This window comes from Oryx dammah, unplaced genomic scaffold, assembly GCF_014754425.2.
Source record: "Oryx dammah isolate SB20612 unplaced genomic scaffold, SCBI_Odam_1.1 HiC_scaffold_28, whole genome shotgun sequence".
Lineage (NCBI taxonomy): Eukaryota > Metazoa > Chordata > Mammalia > Artiodactyla > Bovidae > Oryx > Oryx dammah.
Window position 1 is genome coordinate 75,499,029 of NW_024070212.1, and position 25,887 is coordinate 75,524,915.

The window sequence follows — 25,887 nt, forward strand, 5'->3', positions numbered from 1 at the left end:
TGAGAGGCTCTGAGCTACAGGATCATCACCCTCAAAGTCATCATCAGATTACCCCTATGCTCATTATCCACGACTCTTAATTTACCAAACCCTTTTGCTGCCAGAAGTTGGAAATTCAAGGCAGGTGTTTGATTTTTAGAGATTCTGAGGTGCAGCCCTTTCGTGGGACTTTCAAAAAAAACTGAGGATCAAAGAGGCTTGAGCTGGGTCACCTTGTTGGGACCAGAACCATCCTTGTGCCCCCGAAACTGTGGGATCAGTGTGAATGAGGAGGCATGACATCACACACACATGCATGTGTGCACACGTTTACATCAGTACATACACATATACACACCAGGTCCAACAGGGCTACACTTCTTTTAAAGTATCAGGTTTTCATATCTCATTCTTATACAGTGTTTTACAGCCAAATGGAAATTTTAAGCCACATGGCTATACCATGTTGCCTCCAGCTCAAACCCATTCCCCATCCTGAACTCAAAAGATGAGAGGCTTGGTGTTCAGAGCCGTTGCCCTTTGGGCAAAGACCACAGCACCCCGAGATCTTAGGGAACCTGATGTCATTTACCGTCAGCCTGTGTCTAGTCTGAGACGCCCGTGTTACTCCACAGTGAATTATTGCAGTAGCCTCCCAACTGGTCTTGAGTCCAGCCTCGCCTTTCGTACCAAATAAGGTAGCCAGAATGGGCTTATTATAAACTACAAACCCTTCATGCTACTCCTCCTTCCTTCTCTCTTCATGCCCCTTTGATTAACTAGCTCCTCTGCTGCATTCAGGTGCATTAATGTTCCTCTGGGGGACCTTCCTGACTCAGCACGTCTGGTCTGGGCATCCCTATCATGCCCTCTCCGTTGGCTCTCCTAACCCTGACCACACGGTTTGGAAGTTGTTTTTCTCCCCGCACCCTACACATGCAAAGCACCTTAGGATGGCGGGTCTGTTTGATTAGTGTTTGTGGCCCCAGAGCGGGCACAAACAGCAAGAGCATTCAGTACACGTTTGGCACCTTCGCGTCTGCTGCGTGAAATTTAGTTTTTGCTTCATTCTCCAATGTCTGGCTCTGCTGCTTGTTCTATTTAAATGCCTTAACATCTTGGTGGTATCAGGGCTCTCATATAAATAAACAACAACTTACCACTAGTGATGTCCCAGTACTAGGCTATATTTAGTACAATTTGTTCATAATTACTGCTCATCGTTATGACCCTAGGACACTATAAAACTCTTAAGTGCCCTTGACTCATCAGAGGCAAATTAAATTATTCACTTAGCAAACATTTTTGAGCATCTACTTGGTACTAAGCATGTTCTCGGCACTATAAGGTGAATAAGGATGGGTGGGGTGGGTTGTGCCTCTTGGAGTTGCCTTACATTTTTTGTTTGTTTCTTCCTATGTTGAACACTTTAAAGCACTAGCACCTCACAATATGAGCCCAAAAGATAGTGGTTTCTCTTCACTCAAGCACAGGAGTGGGATAAGCCACTTTGGGGGATACAAGGATACATAAAATACAAACCCTGTCCTTAAAAAGCCAAAGGTCTAACAGAAGAAACAAGATTTATACCTAAGTGCCTCTAAGACCAAATAGAAAGTGAAAACTGCCCTAGGAAGCTATATCTGTTTGGGCTACAAGTAATAGGAAACCCAGCTCAAACTGGCCTAAACCAAAAAGGGGACTTAGCTTCTCACTTAAGAAAAGAAGTCCAGAGGGAGGCTGTTCCCAGTTGACCAATTTCGTGCTCTTTGACAACATCAAGTTCTAGCTATCATGTCAACCTCAGAGCATCAGCTAACTCTCCACATAGGTACAGAAAGGCTGCAGGCATCCCATCCTCTTATACCAGTACCAAAGTAGATAACGATTTCTTATGCAGCCCTCTTTAAGAACAAAGAGATCTTTCAAAAGCCCCCAACCAACTCCTCGGTATGTTGTGTAGACCAGCACTAAGACAGATGCTCATTCATAAATTCAGCCCTGACAAATAGGATGGAGTCATTTATGTGGCCTCGAACAATCTAGATTTTCCCTAATCACATGAGATGGTGCCCCTGTTCTGCCAGTACTGAGGAAGCAGGGGCATGGCTATTGGGTGGACAGGCTAGAGTGCTTACCATAGAGGGAATTGTTAAATAGCTCATGTTGTTCTGAGGGAAACAAGGTGATTCCTCAGTGAAGAAGCACCCCCCGCCCCCCCCCCACCTCCCCAGGCATCTAAGGGAAGAAAGGCAGCTGTTGTGAGAGCAGGCTCCCAGGAACAAGGTTTCCAGGAGGAAGTGACATCTAAGTTGGGGCAGAAGTCTCTCTAGAGGGGAGGGATAGGGTCAGATTTTTCTTTCAGGAACCACTGGCTATGAAGAGGTTGCAGTGGGTTCTGAAAGGCAGACCAGCTAGGGAGCTGTCGCAGTGTTGCTATAATAGTCTTGGTCCTGAGTAGCATGGTGGCGAGGGGGATAAAAACATACCCACTTGAGAAATACTAGGGAGGTCGAGTGAGCAGGACCAGGAAGAAGAAGCCGAGGTGCAGTGGGTGGGGGGAGCCCAGGGTGACTCCCGAATGTCTGGTTGGGCAGCTGGTGACATTGCTCCCCAAGTAGGAGACCACAGCTGTGGGTGTCAGGGGGCGATGAGTAAAGTGGTGGGGGTGGGCGATGAGTGCAGGTGGCATTGGAGCTTAGTGTGGACTGGGAGTGGGGTTGGAAAGAGCTTAAAGTCAATGCTCCCGGGGTCCTGCTAGGAGGCTACACTTGATCCTCCTAAGAATCTGTGCAGGATGCTGGTGGGGAGAAAACGAGGCGAGAATGTGCAGTGAGTCACATGGTATGAGGGGCACGGGGCAGGGCACATCCGTTCTCATAGGTGACCGGGAAGCGTGCTGCACGGCAGGGACTAGAGGAGAGCCGGGCCAGGCCCAAGAGGGATGGGGTGTGCTGGTGACGCCTGGGCCCTGTCCATGCGAGAGACATGGTACCCTGCTTTTAACCTGGCAGAGGGCTTAGATGCACTGCCGCTTCTGTGTGCTGCCCGGCCTGCTGGGGCAAGAGTTCTCGCGTGAAGAAGCACAGACACCACCAGGCAAGGAGACACCCAAGGAGAGGGGGTCCGTGCAGCCCCGGAAGCAGCTCCCTGCTCTCCCCGCTCAGGCCAGGGCTCTTTTTACCGGTTACAAATCCCTGCAGAGAATCTTGATTCACCCTGCCCGAGCACTTTAGTAAGTGTTAGGATTACAGAGCTAGGGAGAATATAATCCCATTTGGGAGGCAGAGAAAGGCAAAAAAAAGAAAAGAAAAAAAAACTGCAGTGTGAAGATAGAAGTGAAGATAGAGAATTAGGGACTGTGGGGCTTTGGACTGCTCAGAGTGTGGGGCCAAGACTGGACCCAAGCAAGCCTCTGGGGGCTGCCCAGGTCCCTACCTCAGCTGTGGCTCCCTCTACCCACCAGCACACCATGCATTATGATGTAAATGACCACCAGAGATAGCAGTGGTCAGGGATCATCTCTTCAGTATAGAACATGAGCTAAAGCTTAGAGATATTTGAAAACAGGAGCTTTAAAAACCAAGCAAAAACATTCTTACAGTATATTTATCAGACACCCACCATGTACTCAGCCTTGGTCCAGGGGCTGGGCATCAAAGGGAAGTAAGATGAGGTCTTGCCTTCGTGGAGTTGAGTAGGGAAGACAAGAGCCCCATGAGCTTGCTTCTGTAGGCCAAGGTCAGTGCTGGGGTGGTGCTGTAGGAGGCTGAAGGGAGTCACCAGGGAAAGTTGCTGGAAGCTGTGATCCCAATCAGGTTCGTTCAACCTTTGCCTGCTTTGGGTTTTTTGTAAGGATACATGGATCTAAACTGGCTGCTGCTGCTACTGCTAAGTCGCTTCAGTCGTGTCCGACTCTGTGCGACCCCGTAGATGGCAGCCCGCCATGTTTCCCCGTCCCTGGGATTCTCCAGGCAAGAACACTGGAGTGGGTTGCCATTTCCTTCTCCAATGCATGAAAGTGAAAAGTGAAAGTGAAGTCGCTCAGTCGTGTCCAACTCTTCGAGACCCCGTGGACTGCAACCTATCAGGCTCCTCTGTTCATGGGATTTTCCGGGCAAAAGTACTGGAGTGGGGTGCCATTGCCTACTCTGATATAAATTGGCACTTAGACATTAAGTGTCTGGCATATAGTAAACATGCAGTGGCTGATAGCTAATATTGTTTGCAGCTCAGATTAGCTCAGGGATGAGCTGAGAACAGAGAGGATGTTGCTGAAATAATAATACCTTAGTCAACTGTCAGGTGCATTAAAGGTAAAAAAATTAAAGTACTAAATCATTTAAAACAAGACTAGCAAATTGTTTTCAATTTGTGTGTCACCTACGGTTGATTGGAGCCAGGTGTTGAAAGGGGATGTTAATTCATGCCTGGGCCCAATAAGAAAAGAGCATGTGATCCATTAGTGATGTCTGCCATGGGTGCAGTGGGGGAGGGGTAGCAGGCAGGCCAACATTCGCCATCCTCAGATTAGAATGATAGATCAAATAATTGGGATCTGGCAATATAAAACCTATTAATCCCACCCCTACGCCCTTGGCATTTTTCAGAGACGAAAGTGCTCTGTTCGTATGTGAATTTTTTTAAAGTACACCGTCATACTTTCAAAGTTGTCTACTGGAATTCCAGTTTTTTCAGCCCAGTCTCCTATGCTCCTTAGACAGCTGCCCTCTTGTCACTGATCAGAGCTGGAAGCAGAGCCACATCCTGAAATTCCAAGGAAAGATAAATATAGGATAATTTATTCCTACAGTGATTAAGCTGTATTTCTCCCGGTGGCAGGAGAGGAGAGGAACATATGTTAGATTCTCCTTTAGCGCTGATGTAGGGAAAGGGCTACTAACGAGAACACCCAGTTGTTCAGAGCTTCCCATTAAAGGGTCGGCACATTCAATCAGGGATGAGCCAGGCGCAGAGGAGTGGAGAAGAGTCCACAGTTCCTTGTGCCTTGGTAATAACTCTTGCTGAAAGACAGACGTGATACAAATGCAGTGGTACTTGTCACGCTTCACGGTCATTAACCTGACATCTCTATTGGGCTGCGTTAAACGCTGGTTTGGGTTAGAAGGCAACCGTGAATGCTAAAAGGTGGGGAGAAGCACATTTACTACATGAATTTACTAGCATGTGCGGTTTGCTCCCAACCTGTTTGCCTGTTGTTTGGGCTTGGCTCTTCTGGAGTGTCCATAGAAGAGCCCTTTCCCACCGTTCTCGCTGTTCATGCTGGAGTATCGATTAGATGTATCTTTGCAGGATGCTGTTGAATGAGAACAAGGGCCAAGGTATGGCTGTTTTGGTTTTAAGTGTCCAGGGAATATTTTAGGGAGCAGTACGACCTCAGGCATTGGGTGAGCGTATTTTGGGGGAAGTGCATGTACTTTTGTACTTATGATCCTAAACACAGCAACCCTGACCTGCTGGAAGGCCCCATCCTGGATTGTGCTGCCCGAGAGCACATTTATATTGATACAAAAACATAAATGGCCATTCTTGGAGACTGTTATTCTTACTACAAATATTTTTTGGAAAGTGGATAGATTGTGAGTGCATGTATAGGAGTGTGTGTGTGTGTGTGTGTGTGTGTGTCATTGGGTAAGTTCAGGTGGCCCAAGTAATAAAGTAGTTGAAAACTATTGAAAAAGTATTTTAATATAAAAGCAAAAACAAAAGTGTATGCATCTTTTTTTGAAGTGAAAGTCACTCAGTTGTGTCCAACTGTTTGCCACCCCATGGACTATACAGTCCATGAAATTCTCCAGGCCAGAATACTGGAGTGGGCAGCCATTCACTACTCCCGGGGATCTTCCCAACCCAGGGATCGAACCAGGTCTCCTGCATTGCAGGTGGATTCTTAACCAGGTGAGCCACCAGGGAAGCCCAAGAATATTGGAGTGGGTAGCCTATCCCTTTTCCAGGGGAGCTTCCCGACCCAGGAATCAGACCAGGGTCTCCTGCATTGCAGGCAGATTCTTTACCAACTGAGCTATCAGGGAAGCCTTTTTTTTTTTTTTAAATGATGAGCAAAAAATATTTCTTTCCCTCTTAATGTTATTTTAAAAGTGTCAAACGTGTTACCTGATGCTACGTAAAGTGTCATATTACGAAATATATGTAATCAGGGCGGGGAGGGGGGGTGGGAATCTACACAAGGCCCTGATGCTGTAACTGAAATGAATCATTAAACTGAAAGAACGGAAGTTTCAAGCACATGTACTTGCCAGTCTGATGTGAGTCTGAGACAAATTATATGGCTCAATAAGAAGGTATATAAATATGTGTAGGATATTCTGAGAAACAAGTGGGCCTAGAAACCTAACCCCAAGTTATAAGACTGTTTCCATGGGAAAATATGCTCCCTAAGTGCCTTCTTTGAAAGTCAACTTTTGAAACCCTGCCGATTTATAAGTTGGGGGTTAATGATATAAAGCAATCACCTACTGATGCGTAGAATTCTCAGCCCGAGTCCGTCATCAAGCATTTATTGAGTAACCGCTGGGTGGATTACGCTCTGATAAGCATGGCAGGGTGAAACAAAGGAAATAAAAGAGCGTTTCTGCCCTCAAGAAGCTTGTACCTAGCCGGAGAGGGAAAGCATGCCTGCAGAGCAACCTGAGAGCATTCCCAGTGCCTGAGCTACAAAGCAGGGCTCCTGCAGGCTGCAGCGTGAAGGAGGGATGTGAGGCCTTGTGGTTAATCAGGAAAATGTGGGGCCCCACCAGCCGAGCCTGTCCCTATTTGTTTGTTATCCCCATAGGCACACTGAAGACTTTCCCATTCTGCCCCTGAGAGCCTCCCAGAAGCGTGAAGCCATGGCTGCAGGGAATGTCACATGATCCTAGGATGCTGAGCCATTCAGAACCACAGCTGGCATGTGGTGTTACCTTATTAGGAAAGGTTCGGGCTTCTTCCCTTTTTCCTTTCTTTCTGTCTTCCTTTCTTCCTTCCTTTCATCTCTCTCTCTCTCTCTCAGGTAGGTACATTCTTGGCAACCTGGGCAGGGATGTACCTCCTGTACCCAGGGTTCCAGCTCTTCAGCACACCCGAGTGAATCAGAGTCTTTCTGAGATTTGGAGCCTGACTTTGTGCATTTGGGGTGTCATTTTCTCAGAGACTCTACTCAGTAGCAGCAGGCAGGCCCCTTGCCTTACTTGTGAGACTGAGCTTTGGCTTTTCATTTAGCCCCAGCCTGGAGGTCACCAAAAGGGAGAAGGGACATCAGGAGGGAGGCAAATTGACTGTAAAATTCCTGAGTCGGGCTGTGTTCCATCCCCCTGGGAATGCTGACAGCCTGCAGAGAAGGGGGCTGTGGCCCAGGCTGGCCTGCCAGGTAAGGCATCCAGATCAACCACTGTGTCCTGATGGGAAATGCCTAAAAATAGACCGTTTGCTCCCTTCCATACATTGCCTCCGAGAAGTGCTTCCCAGAGGCTGGATCAGCAAATAATTGTGCCCAAGCCTTCCTTATGGTTCTGTTCTTTTAGAGGCAGAGTCCTTGTTACTCTTTATGCTGTAGGGCAAGTTGGTGGAGGTGGTGACATTCCTATCCAAAAGGTTTAAATAATAATAGTAATGCAGCAGCAAATATTTGTTAAGTGTTTGCTACATTCCAGGAACTGGAAGCATTTCATGTGATTTACCTCATTCAGTTCTCCTTATAGCCCTTAACAGAGTTTTTGCATTATTATCTCCATTTTGCAGATGAGAAAATTGAGGCTTAGGGAGGTCATGTAACCAACCTTTCCAGAGCCTCGCTGCTAGTAAATGACAAAGCTGGGACACAAACCCAGATCTGTCTGCCTCCACATTTAATTACCAGGTATTTCTTCCCCTCAGAAAACTTTTTATTTACAGTTTCCTACAAATCTCACTCCTACTTCTCCTGCATTATTTGGGAAGGAAAAGAACTTATTCTCCCAGGACAGTAAAAAGAGGGAGAGGCCTTGGAAAAATAAGTCAGGGATGAATTTATTTTGAAAAAGGAGGGTTTGTGAGGGAAGCGTTGAGCTGGCCAGCTGAAAGGGAGAGGTTGTTCTGGACTCCGCGTGTGTTACGGAAGAATGCGTGGAAACGAGTGGGAGAAACAGAAAGTAAACCAGACAGGACAGGATCCAATGGAAGGAAATGTGATCGTCAGCAGAGAAAGGGGAGCCCTGCCTTCAGGAGCAGCGTGTTAATGATTAGTGCTCTGCGAACGTTGCAGGCCTCACGTGCCCTCCACGGTATGCAAAACTCCCCTGTATGGGGGAGAGTCACTCTCCAAAAAACAAAGCCATGAGATTTAATTCTGAGTTTCTGCAGGGACTGGATGAAATCACCACTGGAAAAACAAGAATGGCAGCACATGTTAATTATTTCAGGAACTCTTAGAGGGTGCAAATAAAACACCAGCCATCCCAAGGAGAGACAGGGCCCTTCCTCTACCCTCTCTCCTTGCTCCCCAGACCCCCATCAGCATCCCATCCCCTTCCTGCTGCCTCAGTTGAAGATACCACATCTCTTGTGTTTCTCTGGGGCGGGGCCGGGGCAGGGGTGCCTAAAGGAGATTTTTGTAAAGCAAACTGCATCTTCCCAGAAGCCTATGGTATCCCCTCTGGCCTTCTCTGACCTTCACATGGGATGGATCTTTGATTGGCAACGTGCCTCCTCATACTACTTTCTCTGCCTCCAGCATCTGAAAAGTTAGGGATTTCTTTATGGATCTTTAACCCAACTCCTAAATACCCAGGACTTATCCCCTTTAGAAGCACCATTTTGCAAAGCAGAAGAGTTCCGTGGAAAGTGAACCATAGTTCACTTTGCAGGTTTTCTCTCCTTCTTTCCCTCCCTAAAAGAAAGGTTCTTTATCCCTGCCCTCCCTCTCTACGCCAGCCCCCGCCCCAGGCCGACTCACAGTCTGGTTTTAATATAGCAAGTTCTGTAATTATTTGTCTTTTGCAGATTAGGAGACTGAAACATTGCAGTTACTCTCCCTGGGTTCCCACTTGGCCACAGTGACTAGAACTGTGCCCCACCATCCTTGTCCTCGTGGCCAGCAGCCTCAAGTCCCACAGTATCTCTGCCTTGGCACAGGGAGCCGACATTGTTTGCATAGCGTACATTCCTGGACAATTGAACTATCCAATTTAACCTTCAGAGCATCCCGATCGGTTTGTGGGTGTTTGTTCCGGGGAGAGGGGGAGAGACGGTGACTTTCATGGTTCACACATGATGCTACCCACACACACCCCAAATTCCAAACCTCTATTCTCTAGAGATTAGAGATGCAAATTGCATCTGTAAAATTCACAAGTGAAGTCAAACATTTGCTTCAGTCATTTTATCTGGAAGCATATAGCATTAATACTTGCTTCCTTATAATACTCCCCAGCCACACCCATTGTGTCCCATTCTGTGAAAGCGTTTTAGAAATAGCCTAATTTCATGTGAAATTAATCTTCATTAATAAAGATGCTATAATAAGATATCAATCTTGAAATACATTCTGGTTATGACTGGTACCTAGTCAAGGAAACTTTAAAACTGTTATCTCCAAAACCAAATTTTGCATCACCCAACATTCAGAAGAGTCTTTATTCTTTTAAAAGTGGCATTTTTGCAGTTTTGTGTACATGAAGTTTGCATCCAGAAATGACACTAGGAAAGGTATGAGTAGATGAAACTCACCAGTTTTTCTTCCACTTATTTTGAGCGAATTTTAGTCCCCTCCCCCAAAATAAAGCTTTTAAAATATGTTTTTAGCTTTAGGGATATTCAGCTGCCTTTTGCTTTCAAACTGGAATTTAAGCCTCTCCATTCTTATCACCTTCCTTTGGTCTCCTTTTACCTTTCCTGGATTCTAAGAGAAATGTTTTAGAGCCTTGAAATCAAAATAAAACTGCAACCTCCCTGAATTATTTACCAGTACTCACTTGGGTTTAACCATGATCATCTGCACATAATTTAAAAATCAAAACACCAACTGGAGGATTTAAGCCAAACCCCCTATTTTTAGAACTGTATTAAAAAAAAAAAAATGGCAGATTTTATTTTCGGCCAAACAGCCATGGAGGAGGCTCCTGGGCATTCTTCCATCCCTCAGGGCAGAGCTGGGCTGACCACCTCCCTGCCTTGCCGGGACAGCTGCCTGCCTCCCTGCTGATGCCTTCCCCAGCCCTAGCTACTTCCCAGCCTCCAACAGACGGGTTACTTCGAAGCAAGGATGTTGCAGTACTTAATTTAAAAGAAAGAAAAAAGTGTTTTGTAACTTCCTTTTTAGTTCTAGTGGATTTGTGTGCTCCTTGAGCTTGGGGGTGAAGTAAGACTTCTGTGTGTGTTTCTTTTTCTTTAGATTAAGAATGGAGGAGAAGTTTCCTTATGAACAATTACGCCTTTGTCAGCAGGTAGTTTACAGGGGAGTCAATTTTTAAAAAAGAAGAGGGCTCTAGCCTTTAATTATCCCAGTTGGTATTCAGCTTTAGAAAGCCCGTGTACCTGCTGAGTATGTTAATTTAACCACTTTATAGTATCTTAGGGGCTTCCCTGGTGGCTCAGACAGTAAAGATTCTTAACTCAGCCAGTCTTCCACCCAAAACACCTCCTCTAAGAATTCAGAGGAGTCTGGAGATACATGAGAGCTTTGTACTTGCATATCTTTCTTTCTTTTTCTTGGTACTTTGGGCTTTAATTAAAATCTTTACTTCAGATTTTTTGTTGTTGTTTTCGTTTGGTTTGGCTTTTATGTTTTTGTACCTCGTGCAACTTTTTTTTTCTATCCAAACTGAAGATGTTTATTGCATATCTTAGCAGATGCAGCAGGCATTAACAGAAATTCTTATTTGTCTGCACCCATGTGGAATATGAGGGCCAGGTTCAGTTTAGTTCAGTCGCTCAGTCGCTGTTTGTGACCCCATGGACTGCAGCACACCAGGCTTCCCTGTCCATCACCAACTCCTGGAGCTTGCTCAAACTCATGTCCACTGAGTTGGTGACGCCATCCAACCATCTCATCCTCTGTCGTCCCTTTTTCTCCCTGCCTTCAATCTTTGCCAGCATCAGGATCTTCTCCAGTGAGTCAGTTCTTCACTGGAGCTTCGAATATTCAGGACTGATTTCCTTTAGGATCGATTGGTTTGATCTCCTTGCTGTCCAACGGACTCCCAAGAGTCTTCTCCAACCCCACAGTTCAAAAGCGTCAATTCTTTAGCACTCAGCTTTCTTTATGGTCCAACTCTCACATCTATACATGACTACTGGAAAAACCATAGCTTTGACTATATGGACCTCTGTCAGTAAAGAAGTGTCTCTGCTTTTTAACATGCTGTCTAGGTTTGTCACCACTTTTTCTTTCAAGGAGCAACCGTCTTTTAACTTTCATGGCTGCAGTCACTGTCACAGTGATTTTGGAGCCCAAAAAAATAAAGTCTGTCACTGTTTCCATTGTTTCCCCATCTATTTGTTATGAAGTGATGGGACCAGATGCCATGATCTTCATGTTTTGAATGTTGAGTTTTAAGCCAGCTTTACACCTTTTCACAGCTCTTTCACCTTCATCAAGAGGCTCTTTAGTTCCTTTTCACTTTCTGCCATAAGGGTGGTATCATCTACATATCTGAATTTATTGATATTTCTCCCTGCAATCTTGATTCCAGCTTGTGCTTCACCAGTCTGGCATTTCGCATGATGTACTCTGCATATAAGTTAAATAAGCAGGGTGACAATATACAGCCTTGATGTTCTCCTTTCCCAATTTGGAACCAGTCTGTTGTTCCATGTCCAGTTCTAACTGTTGCTTCTTGACCTGCATACAGATTTCTCAGGAGGCAGGTAAAGTGGTCTGGTATTCCCATCTCTTTAAAAATTTTTCACAGTTTCTTGTGATCCACACAGTCAAAGGCTTTAGCATAATCAATGTAGAAGAAGTAGATGTGTTTCTGGAATTCTCTTGCATTTTCTATGATCCAACAGATGTTGGCTATTTGATCTCTGGTTCCTCTGCCTTATCTAAACCCAGCTTGAACATCTGAAAGTTCTTGGTTCACATACTGTTGAAGCTTAGCTTGGAGAATTTTAAGAATTACTTTGCTAGTGTGTGAGATGAGTGCAATTGTGCAGTAGTTTGAACATTTTTGGCATTGCCTTTCTTTGGAATCAAAACTGACCTTTTCCAGTCCTGTGGCCACTGCTCAGTTTTCCAAATTTGCTGGCATATTGAGTGCAGCACCTTCACAGCATCATCTTTTAGGATCTGAAATAGCTCAACTGGAATTCCATCCCCTCCAGTAGCTTTGTTCATAGTGATACTTTCTAAGGCCCACTTGACTTCACCATTCCAGGATGTCTGGCTCTAGGTGAGTGATCACACCATCGTGATTATCTGGGTCATGAAGATCTTTTTTGTACAGTTCTCACCTCTTCTTAATATCTCCTGCTTCTGTTAGGTCCGTACTGTTTCTGTCCTTTATCAAGCCCATCTTTGTGTGAAATATTCCCTTGGTATCTCTAATTTTCTTGAAGAGATCTCTAGTCTTTCCCACTCTGTTGTTTTCCTCTACTTCTTTGCATTGATCACTGAGGAAGACTTTCTTATCTCTCCTTGCTATTCTTTGGAACTCTGCATTCAGATGGGTGTATCTTTCCTTTTCTACCTTGCCTTTCATTTCTCTTTTCTCAGCTATTTGTAATGCCTCCTCAGGCAACCATTTTGCCTTTTTGCATTTCTTTTTCTTGAGGATGGTTTTGATCCCTGTCTCCTGTACAATGTCACGAACCTCTGTCCATAGTTCATTAGGCACTCTATCAGATCTAATCCCTTGAATCTATTTGTCACTTCCACTGTATAATCGTAATGGATTTGATTTAGGTCATATCTGAATGGTCTAGTGGTTTTCTTTCTCTCTAGTGGTTTCTACTTTCTTCAATTTAAGTCTGAATTTTGCAATAAGGAATTTATGATCTGAGCCACAGTCAGCTCCTGGTCTTGTTTTTGCTGACTGTATAGAGCTTCTCCATCTTTGGCTGCAAAGAATATAATCATTCTGATTTCGGTGTTGACCATCTGGTGATGTCCATATGTACAGTTGTCTCTTGTGTTGTTGGAAGAGGGTGTTTGCTATGACCAGTGCATTCTCTTGGCAAAACTGTTAGCTTTTTTTCTGATTCATTTTGTACTCCAAGACCAAACTTGCCTGTTACTCCAGGTATCTTCTGACTTCCTACTTTTGTATTCCAGTCCCCTATGAGGAAAAGGACATCTTTTTTTAGTGTTAGTTCTAGAAGGTCTTGTAGGTCTTCATAGAGTGATTCAACTTCAGCTTCTTTGGCATTAATAAAAAGAGGAGAGGAAATTGAAATTCAAAGATGAAGCTGTATGTCGAAAGTGATAGAATTCCTGTGCAGGAGAACCAGAACCCAGGACACATAGACCCATTTCTGTCCTCTCTCCCCTGCCAGGCCATCCAGTCTCCATGGGAGGAACTGAGGCCCAGAAGAGTGAAATGCCTTCTCCTCATCATAACTCATTCATATCCAATCTAGGACTAAAGCCTAGGACTTTATTCCCAATGTATTCTTTGATGCAGCAATTCAGATCAAAAACCAGTCCCACAGCTAGTGTTTGTGGTGGGCTTGCACTGTTGGCCACTGTGAAAACTTATTTAGGTACATCTTCCATTGATACTATATCCACTACCCCTGGCTGTTTGTCATCTGTGCTCACATAAAAGAGATTTATCTTTTTATTTCCCAAACATGTAAATAAACAGTCTACAAATGCTAAGTCATTCATTCCTCAGCACAACTTAAGAGGACAGGTGCCATCATTATTCTCATCTTACAGATGAGGAAAGAGGCACAAAGAAAATGAGTGACTTACCCTCGCTTACACAGCTACCAGGTGGCAGAGCTGATCAAGCCCCGGCCGCCTGGCTGCTCATCTGTGAATGTAGCTACTACTCCCTGCTGTTGTATTAAATGGGATCCCATATTCCTTTATTTTATTTATTGATTTATTTTAACTTGAATCTTTTTATTTTGTTTTGGGGTATAGCCAATTAACCATGCAATCTGCGTTTAAGTGAAACATTACAAGGACCAGAGAGCGTGAAGCTGGAGCAGCCTCAGTTCAAATCTCGAGTCTACCCCTTACTAGGTGTGCAATTTGTTGTGAATGATTGAACCTCCCCAGGCCTCACTCTTCCATCTATAACAAGGGACTAATGCACATCTTGTAGGGTCATAGCAAGGGAACTGAGGGGCTTCCTTGGCGGCTCAGATGTGAAAGAATCCGCCTGCAATGCAGAAAACCCAGGTTTGATCCCTGGCTTAGGAGGATCCCCTGGAGAAGGGATTGGCTGCCCACTCCAGTATTCTTGCCTGGAGAATTCCATGGACAGAGGAGCCTCGTAGGCTACAGTCCTAGGGTCACAAAGAGTCTAATACTACTGCCACTAGCAAGGAAATGAGACAGAGAAGCTGCTCATTGAGTGGTGGTTACACATTTGTGATACTGGAACCGTGCTGATCCGTTTCCATAAAACTGCACTAAGTTACGTGAGCTCTCTCAGCAGACCACAGATTGGCACCTCTTCCCACAAACGTTCTTTTTAAAATTTTTAAAAAATATTTTATTTATTTGGTTGCTTCAGGCCTTAGTTGCAGCATCTTCCATTGTGGTGTGGGCTTCTCTAGTTGTGACTCATGGGCTTAGTTGCTCCAAAGCGTGTGGGATCTCAGTTCCCTGACCAAGAGTTGAACCCCTGTCCCCTGCATTGCACGGCTAATTCCCAGCCACTGAACCACCAGGGAAACCCCCCTTGAATGTTCTTTACACATCTGAAAATCAATTATTTAGAGAGGTACTGGGGAGGATGTGGGGCACAGTGAAGAAACACTACAGGTAACCCTGAGAACTTCAACTGGGACTCTAGACTTGCATACAGTGGTTGGCAGTTCCAAAACCTTGCTTAGCCCGAACCATCTTGCTTAGAAGGCAGCTAATGGACTAGTGTTTAAGAGTGAAAGTTTGGAGTCAGTTCCTGTATATCAGGTCCCAGTACCACAGTGTATTAGATCCAATCTACTTGTTTTTCCATGCCTGAGTTCCTCCTCATATCAAATGCCAATGGTCGCAGTTCCCCCATGGGATTAGTGTGAAGATTAAATGGGGTAGTCCTTGTGCAGCACTTAGCCCAGTGCCTGCTGCTTAGTTAAGAACCCAGTAAGCTCCAGGAGTTGGTGATGGACAGGGAAGCCTGGCATGCTGCAGTCCATGGGGTCGCAAAGAATTGGACGTGACTGAGTGACTGAACTGAACTGAAACTGTTCAGATTATTATTCCTATTACTATCCTTCAAGCAAAGACCTTTGAGGATGTTCGCCTCCCTCCCTCTCCCTACCTGCCTCCTTTCCTTCCTTCCTCCCACCCAAACATACACTAACACACCCAAAGTGGCTTCTTACATTATTATAGTACTAACTGTTTTCAGTAATCACAGATAAATAGCGGTTTTTTCCATCTTGATGTATTTCCAGCATTTGAGTTTGAGCAAGCTCTGGGAGTTGGTGATGGACTGAGAAGCCTGGCTTGCTGCATTCCTTGGGATTGCAGAGTCAGACTCAGTCATGAGCAACTGAACTTAACTGATATTTCCAGAAAATTATTTAGCACCTCACTGATGTTCCCACATCTCTTAGGGACCAAAACCTTTGAAAAAAGCTGGGTGACTGGGCTGCTTCCTAACTTTTTAGCTCCTGTTTCCTAAAACAGTCGTCCCTAGTGTTCAGATGGTAAAGCGTCTGCCTGCAATGCGGGAGACTTGGTTCACTCCCTGGGTCCAGAATATCCCCTGGAGAAGGGAATGGCAACCCACTCCAGTATTCTTGCTTGGAAAATTCCATGGATGGAGGAACCTGGCGGGCCCCAATCCATGGGATCACAGAGTCGGGACATGACTGAGTATGTTTTTTAAAACAACAAACTTAGTTTATCAATAAATACAAATATGAAATTATTCTTTAAGCAGGACAGCAGCCTTTATTCATTGCTCTTTGAGTTTTCTGAGGTTTAAACAATAGATGTCATACATTAAATAGGATTTTGGTGGTGGTGTTTTTTTTTTCTTTTTTCCTCTGTGATGGGGTCAAAAAGCAAATCCAGACATAGACAGATGTGAGGAGACCTAAATGTCTTCTTTCCCCGGGGCCTTACTTTGCAATGCCCTTATATCCGTAGGCATTCCGGCCTGTTACCCTGCTTATCTAGTTTTTCCAGTAGTCATGTATGGATGTAAGAATTAGACTATAAAGAAAGCTGAGCCCCGAATAATTGATGCTTTTGAACTGTGGGGTTGGAGAAGACTCTTGAGAGTCCCTTGGACTGCAAGGAGATCCAACTAGTCAATCCTAAAGGAAATCAGTCCTGAATATTCATTGGAAGGACTGATGCTGAAGCTCCAATACTTTGGCCACCTGATGTGAAGAACTGACTCATTGGAAAAGACCTTGATGCTAGGAAAGATTGAATGCGGGAGGAGAAGGGGACGACAGAGGATGAGATGGTTGGATGGCATCACTGACTCGATGGACATGAGTTTAAGTAAGCTCCAGGAGTTGGTGATGGACAGGGAAGCCTGACGTGCTGCAGTCCATGGGGTCACAAAGAGTCAGATACCACTGAGCAACTGAGCTGAACTGCACCCTCTTTATCTAATCCAACTGTTATCTAGGTTTCATTCTCATTCTGTTGCCTTAGGCCTTGTTAGCAGCAAATAAGAAAAAATACCTCCATCTGCTATATAGAAACGTTTGTACATAGGTACAGTTTTATGGTTTGTTAACAAAGATATGTTGCATTTTGTGCTGTTTAGCTGTGGTTTGACATTGTTTTGCCAACCTAGCTGACGTTGTCAAGAAGAACCTTGCTTCTCCTTCAGGTACTAAGTACAATACATACTAAATCTTGATGCTACAAATCCAGGATTCAATTACTAGACAGCATTTTGTTTTCGCCCAGCTTCCTCCACTCCTCTCCTACTTCAGATTCCAGAAAGTAGCTTCAGTGGTAACACTCTATGCAGAGACAGTATTGTTAGGGAATCCTACGTGGCTGTGAATTTTGCATTAAGCAATCAGAGCTTTGTTCTTTCTCATTAATAAATATACAGCTTTTATCTTACTCTTCCAATATAAATATATATAAAACACCAGTATTGTTGCATACCACCATCAAGGGTGTTTATCATATCTATGTATCACATGTCATGTTTAATATTTTTCTTTAAATCTGTTTTTAAACTAACTCACTTTTTAGTCTTTTCTCAAATGATTTCATCAGTAAAACCACTGGTGTGATGTATAATTCTTATTTTTTTCTAACAAACAGTTAAGTAAATACTAGCCATTATTATTCAAGAATGGATGTCTGTGTACCACCAAAAATTATGGCAAGTCACGAAGAGTAGAAAATAGCACTCTTTAATGTAGAGAACAGTCAAAATGGTATAATTTGCTAGTAATTTCATTGTAACAACTTTATAATAAATACTTTTTTCTCAGGTAGTATGTGTCCCTTTTTACACACTGTTCTGCACCATTGTTCTTCAGTTTCTTTGGACTCTACCTACCATTTAAGGGTCTAAAGTATATTCCTCTTTTGAGATAAGAATCAATCTTATCTCTTAGAGTAATTGTGAGAATGAAAGCTCTGAGTACAGTGCCTGGCACAAAGTTAGGGCTGTTAGTTCCTCTCTGGTCTGTGTGGGTATTTTCTTCCCAGCTGACTTTATCAAATCCTAGGCATCAAAAGATTCCTGAAATTCACTGAGTATAGAATATACTGGTTTGCCTTCAGTAGACGTCCAACACATTATTTATCAAATGATTAAGAAGGTGGTTTTAGAATAGTCAGGGAAATAAACAGAAATGGGTCATGAGGATAAGACATTTCTTGATGTTGGCTTATTAATGCATATTATTGTAGATGAGTCTTGTGACTGTCCGGTGCTGTGCTTAGTCGCTCAGTCATGTCCGACTTTCTACGACCTCATGGACTATAGCCCTCTAGGCTCCTCTATTCATGGGGATTCTCCAGGCAAGAATACTGGAGTGGGTTACCATGCCCTCCTCCAGGGGATCTTCCCATCCGAGGGATTGAACCCTGGTCTTCCACATTGCAGGTGGATTCATTACCAGCTGAGCAACCTTGGACTACCTTTATTCAAGTCATCTCTGAAAAGGGGTTGGAGAATCTGTCTCTGGCCAGTTCCCCTTCATTCATGCCACCCCTAAGTGGAGAAGGAGAAAGAACTGAAATTCAGTCTCAGGACTTTGAGGGTTTCGATTCCTGAACTGTCATTGGTCTCATCACTGCCTGAAAGAGCAGAGCAGTTTTCCTAAACGTTTTCCCCATCATTGCAAACTCAGATTCTGAAGGGCCAGTCCAGGGCAGCATAGTTATGGGTGAGGTCTGCGGCCATGTGGGAATGTGCTGTCTCTGAAAAAAAATCAGAAATCTGGATTGTATGTGAAAACTCCCAATATCTAGATATTGGCTCTGTTGCTGGTTTTGTTTTTAAATAATCCTTTGTGGGCCAAATTAAACAGGTCTGCTGCCAGCTCCAGCCCTCCAGATGCCAGTATGAGCCTTCTGACTTAGATTTTGCTTCCTTGATTGATAGCAGAATTTGTCCACAGATAAACAGTATTTTTTTTTTCAGCAATTTATTCCCATGTCAAACTAGCTGGTTTAATTATTACGAACTCTTGAGAATGCTGGCGTCAAAGACTGATTTGTAACTTTGGTGGACAGTTTCTGTGGGGGAATCCCAGCTCCTTCCAAAACATGAGAATAAACCCTAAAACCTAGACTCCAATCTTTTCCCTCTTTGCAAACAAAGGAAGCAGATGCCATGCTTAACTGGCAGGTAACCAGTTAACAGCACAGGTAACCTGGTAGGAGCTTCCGTTAGAATATGGTGAACTCTCTTCCAGGGTCAGTGCCTTTTTGTAGGGCAATAAGGAACAGCTTGGAAAGAAGGTCCATGTTGGCTGTGCCTATCACTGACCTTACATGAGAAGGTAGTGGCCTTGAAGTCCAGGTGTGCGATCAGTTAGAATAGCCAGGAACTCTTGACTTGTTTGTTCTTCCAGAAGGCCAGAGAAGCTGTAAAAAGCAAACCAAAAAAAAAAAAAAAGCATAAGGAATGCTTTTTCAGTTCTTAGCACTGATCTTCAACCTAAGAAGTATTTCTCTGTCTCCTTTCCCCAGTGTGTATTTTATAAAAATGAACTGAGGTCCAAATTAGATAATAAACTATTTGATTAATACAGGACCAGCTTATCCAAGTTGAAGCAGAAACAAACAGTGGGAAGATGTATTTGGGGAGATGATTCATTTTATTTTATTCTTTTTAAGAACTAGTGGATAAAAGCATAAAACAGACAATTCCTTATTTATTTATCCATATTTATGAAGTACCTGTTCGGCTATCTATGTGAGGGACTTGTGAATGAAGCCATGATCTTTCTTTACTCTAGATTATTGAGTTGTCATTGTTTAGTTGCTAAGTTGTGTCTGACTCTTTGTGACCCCATGGACTATACCCTGCCAGTCTCCTCTGCCCATGGGGTTGCCATTGTAGTGGGTTGCCATTTCCTTCTCCAGGGGATCTTCCCAACCCAAGGATCAAACTTGTATCTCTTGCATTGGCAAGTGGATTCTTCACCTCTGAGCCAGGGAAGCCCTTACTCTAGATTAGAGGTTGGCTAATCTGTTCTATAAAAGGCCAGATAGTTCCATTTTAGGTTTTGTAGACCATCCATTCTCTGTATTAGCTTCAGGTACACAGCAAAGTGATTCATTTATACATGTATCTATATAGCTATTCTTTTTCAGATTCCTTTCCATTATAGGTTATTAAAAGATATTGACTACAGTTCCCTGTGTTATATAGTAGGTCCTTGTTGTTTATTTTATATTTAATAGTGTGTATATGTTAATCCTAAACTCCTAATTTATCCCTCCCCTACCCACTATCCCTTTTGGTAACCATATATTTGTTTTGTATGTGTATGAGTCTATTTCTGTTTTGTGAATAAATTCATTTGTATCATTATTTTAAAATTCCACATATAAGTGATATCATATGATATTTTTCTTTCTCTATCTGACTTCACTTAATATGATCATCTCTAAGTCCATCCATGTGCTTAAAATGACATTCCATTCTTTTCTATGGGTTAGTAATATTCCATTGTGTGTGTGTGTATGTGTGTCTGTGAGACATCTTAAGTCAGTGGTCTGTTGATGGACATTTAGGTTGCTTCTATGTCTTGGCTATTGTAAATACTGCTACTGTGAACATAGGGGTGCATGCATCTTTTTGAATTATAATTTTATGTGGATTTATGCCCAGGAGTAGAATTGCAGAAGCAGAAAGTGAAAGAGGAGAGTGAAAAGGTTGGCATAAAGCTCAACATTCAGAAAACTAAGATCATGGCATCTGGTCCCATCACTTCATGGGAAATAGATGGGGAAACAGTGGAAACAGTGTCAGACTTTATTTTGGGAGGCTCCAAAATCACTGCAGATGGTGACTGCAGCCATGAAATTAAAAGATGCTTACTCCTTGGAAGGAAAGCGATGACCAACCTAGATAGCATATTCAAAAGCAGAGACATTACTTTGCCAACAAAGGTCTGTCTAGTCAAGGCTATGGTTTTTCCAGTGGTCATGTATGGATGTGAGAGTTGGACTGTGAAGAAAGCTGAGCACGGGATAATTGATGCTTTTGAAGTGTGGTGTTGGAGAAGACTCTTGAGAGTCCCTTGGACTGCAAGGAGATCCAACCAGTTCATTCTGAAGGGGATCAGCCCTGGGTGTTCTTTGGAAGGAAGGATGCTAAAGCTGAAACTCCAGTACTTTGGCCACCTCATGTGAAGAGCTGACTCATTGGAAAAGATTCTGATGCTGGGAGGGACTGGGGGCAGGAGGAGAAGGGGACGACAGAGGATGAGATGGCTGGATGGCATCACCAATTCAACGGACGTGAATCTGAGTGAACTCTGGGAGTTGGTGATGGACAGGGAGGCCTGGCGTGCTGTGATTCATGGGGTCACAAAGAGTCGGACACGACTGAGCGACTGAACTGAACTGAACTGATGGTGACTCTGTTTTTAATTTTTTAAGGAAACTCCATACTGTTGTCCCAATTACATCCCCACCAACAGTGTAGGAGGGTTCCTTTTCCTCCACACCCTCTCCAGCATTTATTATTTGTAGATTTTTTTTAATGATGACCATTCTGATTGTTGTGAGGTGGTACCTTATTGTAATTTTGATTTGCATTTCTCTAATAATTAGTGATATTGAGCATTTTTTCATATGCTTGTCAGCCATCAATATGTTTTCTTTGGAGAAATATCTATTAAGGTCTTCTGCCCATTTTTTATTGGGTTGTTTGTTTTTTTTTTATATTAACCTGTGAGCTCTTTGTATGTTTTGGAAATTAATCCCTTATTTGTTGCATTGTTGGCATATATTTTCTCCCATTCTGTGGGTTGTCTTTTTGTCTCTTTGATTTCTTTCATCAGAGTCTTATATTTCCAGAGTACAGATTTTTTTTGCCTCCTTTAGGTAGGTTTATTCCTAAATATTTTGTTCTTTTTGATATCATAGTGAATGGGGTTATTTCCTTAATTTCTCTCTCTGACATTTTGTTGTTTATAAAAGTGCAGCAGATTTATGTATATTAATTTTGTATCCAGCAACTTTACCAAATTCATTCATGAGCTCTACTAATTTTCTAGTAGCATCTTTAGGATTTTCTGTGTAAAGCATTGTCATCTCTTTCCAGTGACAGTTTTACTTCTTTTCCAATTTGGATTGCTTTTCTTTATTTCTTCTTCTTCGTTTTTTTTTTTTTTTTTTTTTTGATTGCTGTGGCTAGAACTTTCAAAATTATGTTGAATAAAAGTGGTGAGAGTGGGATTCCTTGTCTTGTTCCTGATCTTACAGGAAAAGCTTTCATTTTTTCACCATTGAATATGATGTTAGATGTGGGTTTATTATATATGTTATTTTATATATGTGTGTGTGTGTGGTATATGTCAAGATATTTTTACTCTGCCTACTTTGCAGAGTTTTTTTTTTTATCATAAATGGATGTTGAATTTCATGAAAACCTTTTTCTACGTCTATTGAGATGATCATATGATTTTCATTCTTCAGTTTGTTAATGTGGTATAGCATATTGATTTGCAGATACTAAAAAATTCTTGTATTCCTGGAATAAATCCCACTTGATCATGATATATGTTGGAGTCAGTTAACATATTTAATTTACTGTTGGAGTCAGTTTGCAAATATTTTGCTGAGGATTTTTACACCTATATTCATCAGTGATATTAGCTGTAATTATCTTGTTTTGTGATCCTTTTTCTGGTTTTGGTATCAGAGTGCTGGTGGCCTCATAGTATGAGTTCAGCAGTGTCCCTTACTCTGTAATTTTTTGGAGTAGTTTCAGAAGGATAGGTATTAGCTCTTCTCTAAATATTTGGTAGAATTCATCTGTGAAGCCATCTGGTCCTGGACTTTTTGTTTGTGTTTTAAATTATTGATTCAATTTCAGTACTGGTAATTAGTTTGTTTATATTTTCTGTTTCTTATTTGACATATTCTTAATTATTCTTCTTGCTCAAGCAATAGCAAGTGTATTCATAGTCCTAGTAGCAAATAAATTCATCTTCCCATGTTCTGACTGCTCAGTTTATTTACATAGACAGCTGACCCTTGAACAACATGGGTTTAAACCACACAGGTCACTTCTACATGGATTTTTTTTTCACAGTAAGCACTACAGTAGCACATGATCGCAGTTGTGCAGGGCAGAGACCTGCTGATCCAAGGTCACTGAAGTAGACTTGCTGGGGGGACAGAGGCCTGTAGGTCTTGCTGCAACCAGACTGGGCTACCCCTTAGCTGTCTTTAGACTGTGTGCTCCCCCACGAGACGACCCAGTCATTTGGCACCTCCCCTGAGACATCTGATCCCACAGAGGGCTGCCCTATACAGTGAGGAGGGTCCCCACTGGTATCTGTCTGTCTCTCTGGGTTTGACTAGCACATTTCATTCCTGAGAGGATCCCCTCAGGGGCCCCAGATGGAGTTTCAGAACCTGCTCAGCTGAGTCCTAGGCTGATGGCCAGGTCCTCACTGGGTGGTGCCCAGCCCGAGCACACAGCAGGCCTAGCTGGTTGTGGTTCTTTCAGGCACCTCCCATGACCACTTCCTCCTGCCTGAGGACTGTCTCTAGCCCTGAGTAAAGCTGACTGTGTGATCAGAGAATGGCCTTTGGAGTGTGGCACACCTGGAACCCCTTCTTTTTACGAAGGGAGAAAAGACCAATGTGAGTGGGAACTTGAAGGGAGACAGGACTTGCAGGACGGTTAATACTGGTCCAGCCGCAGGGCAGCCAGGGATTCAGAATTCCCGACCCCCCAGTCACCACCACGTCTATTTTCAGGAGTAGGAACTGCTAGAGTAACTCCTGCGATCTCCTCACAGAACATCAGGACTCCACTAACTAGCCACCGACCCACCAACAAAGTCGCTAAGTCACCCAGACACACGCTGCCATTTTCTTGGCTTTCTTATCTCACGTGTGAGACCCAGATCCTGGATCAACGCCTGCCTCACCAGTCAGTGCCCAGGAGACTGCAGACAGTCTCCATACACTTTCTGTGCAACATTTCCTTGTCTATGGAATAGTTATGATATTATACACTTGGTAGGGTTAGTGCAAGGGCTCGAGATAAAGTGAAAACAGAAGCTGGTACATAAAACACAGGTAATGGTATTTTATTCATTTAATATGTACACACCAGGTCCTGTTCTAGGAGCTGGGCAGACAGCATTGAAAAAGACAGCTTGTCCTCATGAAGCTCAGATTCTAGCAGCAAAAGCAGACCAGACGCACCTAGTCTACAATGCCATCAAGTGACCCATGTTCAGAAGAAAATCGAAGCGTGGGATAAAAGGAAAGAAAGTGACAGGTAGGATAGGGTGGTGGCTGTTTCAAGGAATGCCTTCTGGAAAAGGTGACATGAGCAGAAACCTGAGAAAAAAAAAAAAAAGGCAAAGCATTACCCATGCACATACCTAAGGGAAGAGCATTCCAGGCTAGGAGAACAGCAAATGTTAAGGCCCTGAGGCAGGAGCCATCTGACATGTTTCTGAAAAAGCAAGTAGGCCTTAAGGATTGGGAGAGAATAGTGGAATAGTGGCCAGGGGCCAGATCTAGGATCTCATAAACTATACTAAAATCCTGGAATTACTCCAGGAATGATGAAAACCACCAGAGGGTTTTGAGCAGAAAAAACAGTGTGATCAGATTAAATCTAGAAAGCTTCACTGCAGCTGCTGATTATAAAATAAACTGTGGGGCAGCAAAAAAGAAATAGGGCAGGACAATGAAAAAGCTGTCTCAGGCATCCAGGAGAGTAAGAGGGTAGCCTGGACGATGCTGGGAGCGTGGAGGTGAATAAGAAGCCACTGGGCTCAAGATGTTTTTCTGTGGATGGAGCCAGCAGAGCTTTCTCTGGGAGTAACTGCTGGGTATGAGAAGAGGAAAGGAGTCAAAGATGCTCCAGGTATTTGGGGCCTGAGTATTTGGGTGAATGATATTGCCATTTCAGAGGCAGCGAACACTGAGAAAGGATGGGTTTGAGCAGGTGAGGGTACCTAAATCCAGGCGTTGCTTTATACATGTTAAGTTTGAGGTGCACCATAGATAACCAAGTGCGAATATTGAGCAGGGAGGTGTATATTAGAAGCCAGAGGTCCGGGAGACATTGAAGCTGGCCATAAATAGAAGGAGCTCTCGGGATCACGAGAAATTCTTGACAGAGACCAAAGCTCTGTGAGGACAGAGACTGTGTCTCTTTCATTGACCTCAGTGTGCCCAGCACGAGCATTCAGTATGTGTGTGATGAGTATCTGTGGCCATTAAACTGTTGTATGATGAATATCAGCTCAGTTCAGTCACTCAGTCATGTCCAACTCTTTGCGACCCCATGAACTGCAGCACACCAGGCCTCCCTGTCCAATACCAACTCCCAGAGTCTACCCAAACCCATGTCCATTGAGTTGGTGATGCCATCCGACTATCTCATCCTCTTTCGTCCCCTTCTCCTCCTGCCCTCAATCTTTCCCAGCATCAGGGTCTTTTAAATGAGTCAGCTCTTTGCATCAGGTGGCCAAAGTACTAGAGTTTCAGCTTCAACATCAGTCCTTCCAATGAACACCCAGGGCTGATCTCCTTTAGGATGGACTGGTTGGATCTCCTCGCAGTCCAAGGGACTCTCAAGAGTCTTCTCCAACACCACAGTTTAAAAGCATCACTCCTTCGGCACTCAGCTTTCTTGATAATCCAACTCTCACATCCATACGTGACTACTGGAAAAACCATAGCCTTGACTAGATGAACCTTTGTTAACAAAGTAATGTCTCTGCCTTTTAATATGCTGTTTAGGTTGGTCATAACTTTCCTTCCAAGGAGTAAGTGTCTTTTAATTTCATGGCTGCAATCACCATCTGCAGTGATTTTGGAGCCCAGAAAAATAAAGTCTGACACTATTTCCACTGTTTCCCCATCTATTTCCCATGAAATGATGGGACCAGATGCCATGATCTTCGTTTTCTGAATGTTGAGCTTTATGCCAATTTTTTTACTCTCCTCTTTCACTTTCATCAAGAGGCTCTTTAGTTCTTCTTCACTTTGCCATAAGGGTGGTGTCATCTGCATATCTGAGGTTATTGATATTTCTCCCAGAAATCTTTATTCCAGCTTGTGCTTCCTCCAGCCCAGCATTTCTCATG

At 43.5% G+C, this 25,887-nt stretch overlaps 1 protein-coding gene across 2 annotated transcripts in view; it reads left to right on the plus strand.

Moving 5' to 3' along the window:
* The window catches only part of GNG12 (G protein subunit gamma 12), a 137,864-nt gene that overhangs the window by 76,988 nt on the left and 34,989 nt on the right, over positions 1-25,887 (plus strand). The gene's annotated exons all lie outside the window — the stretch shown is intronic.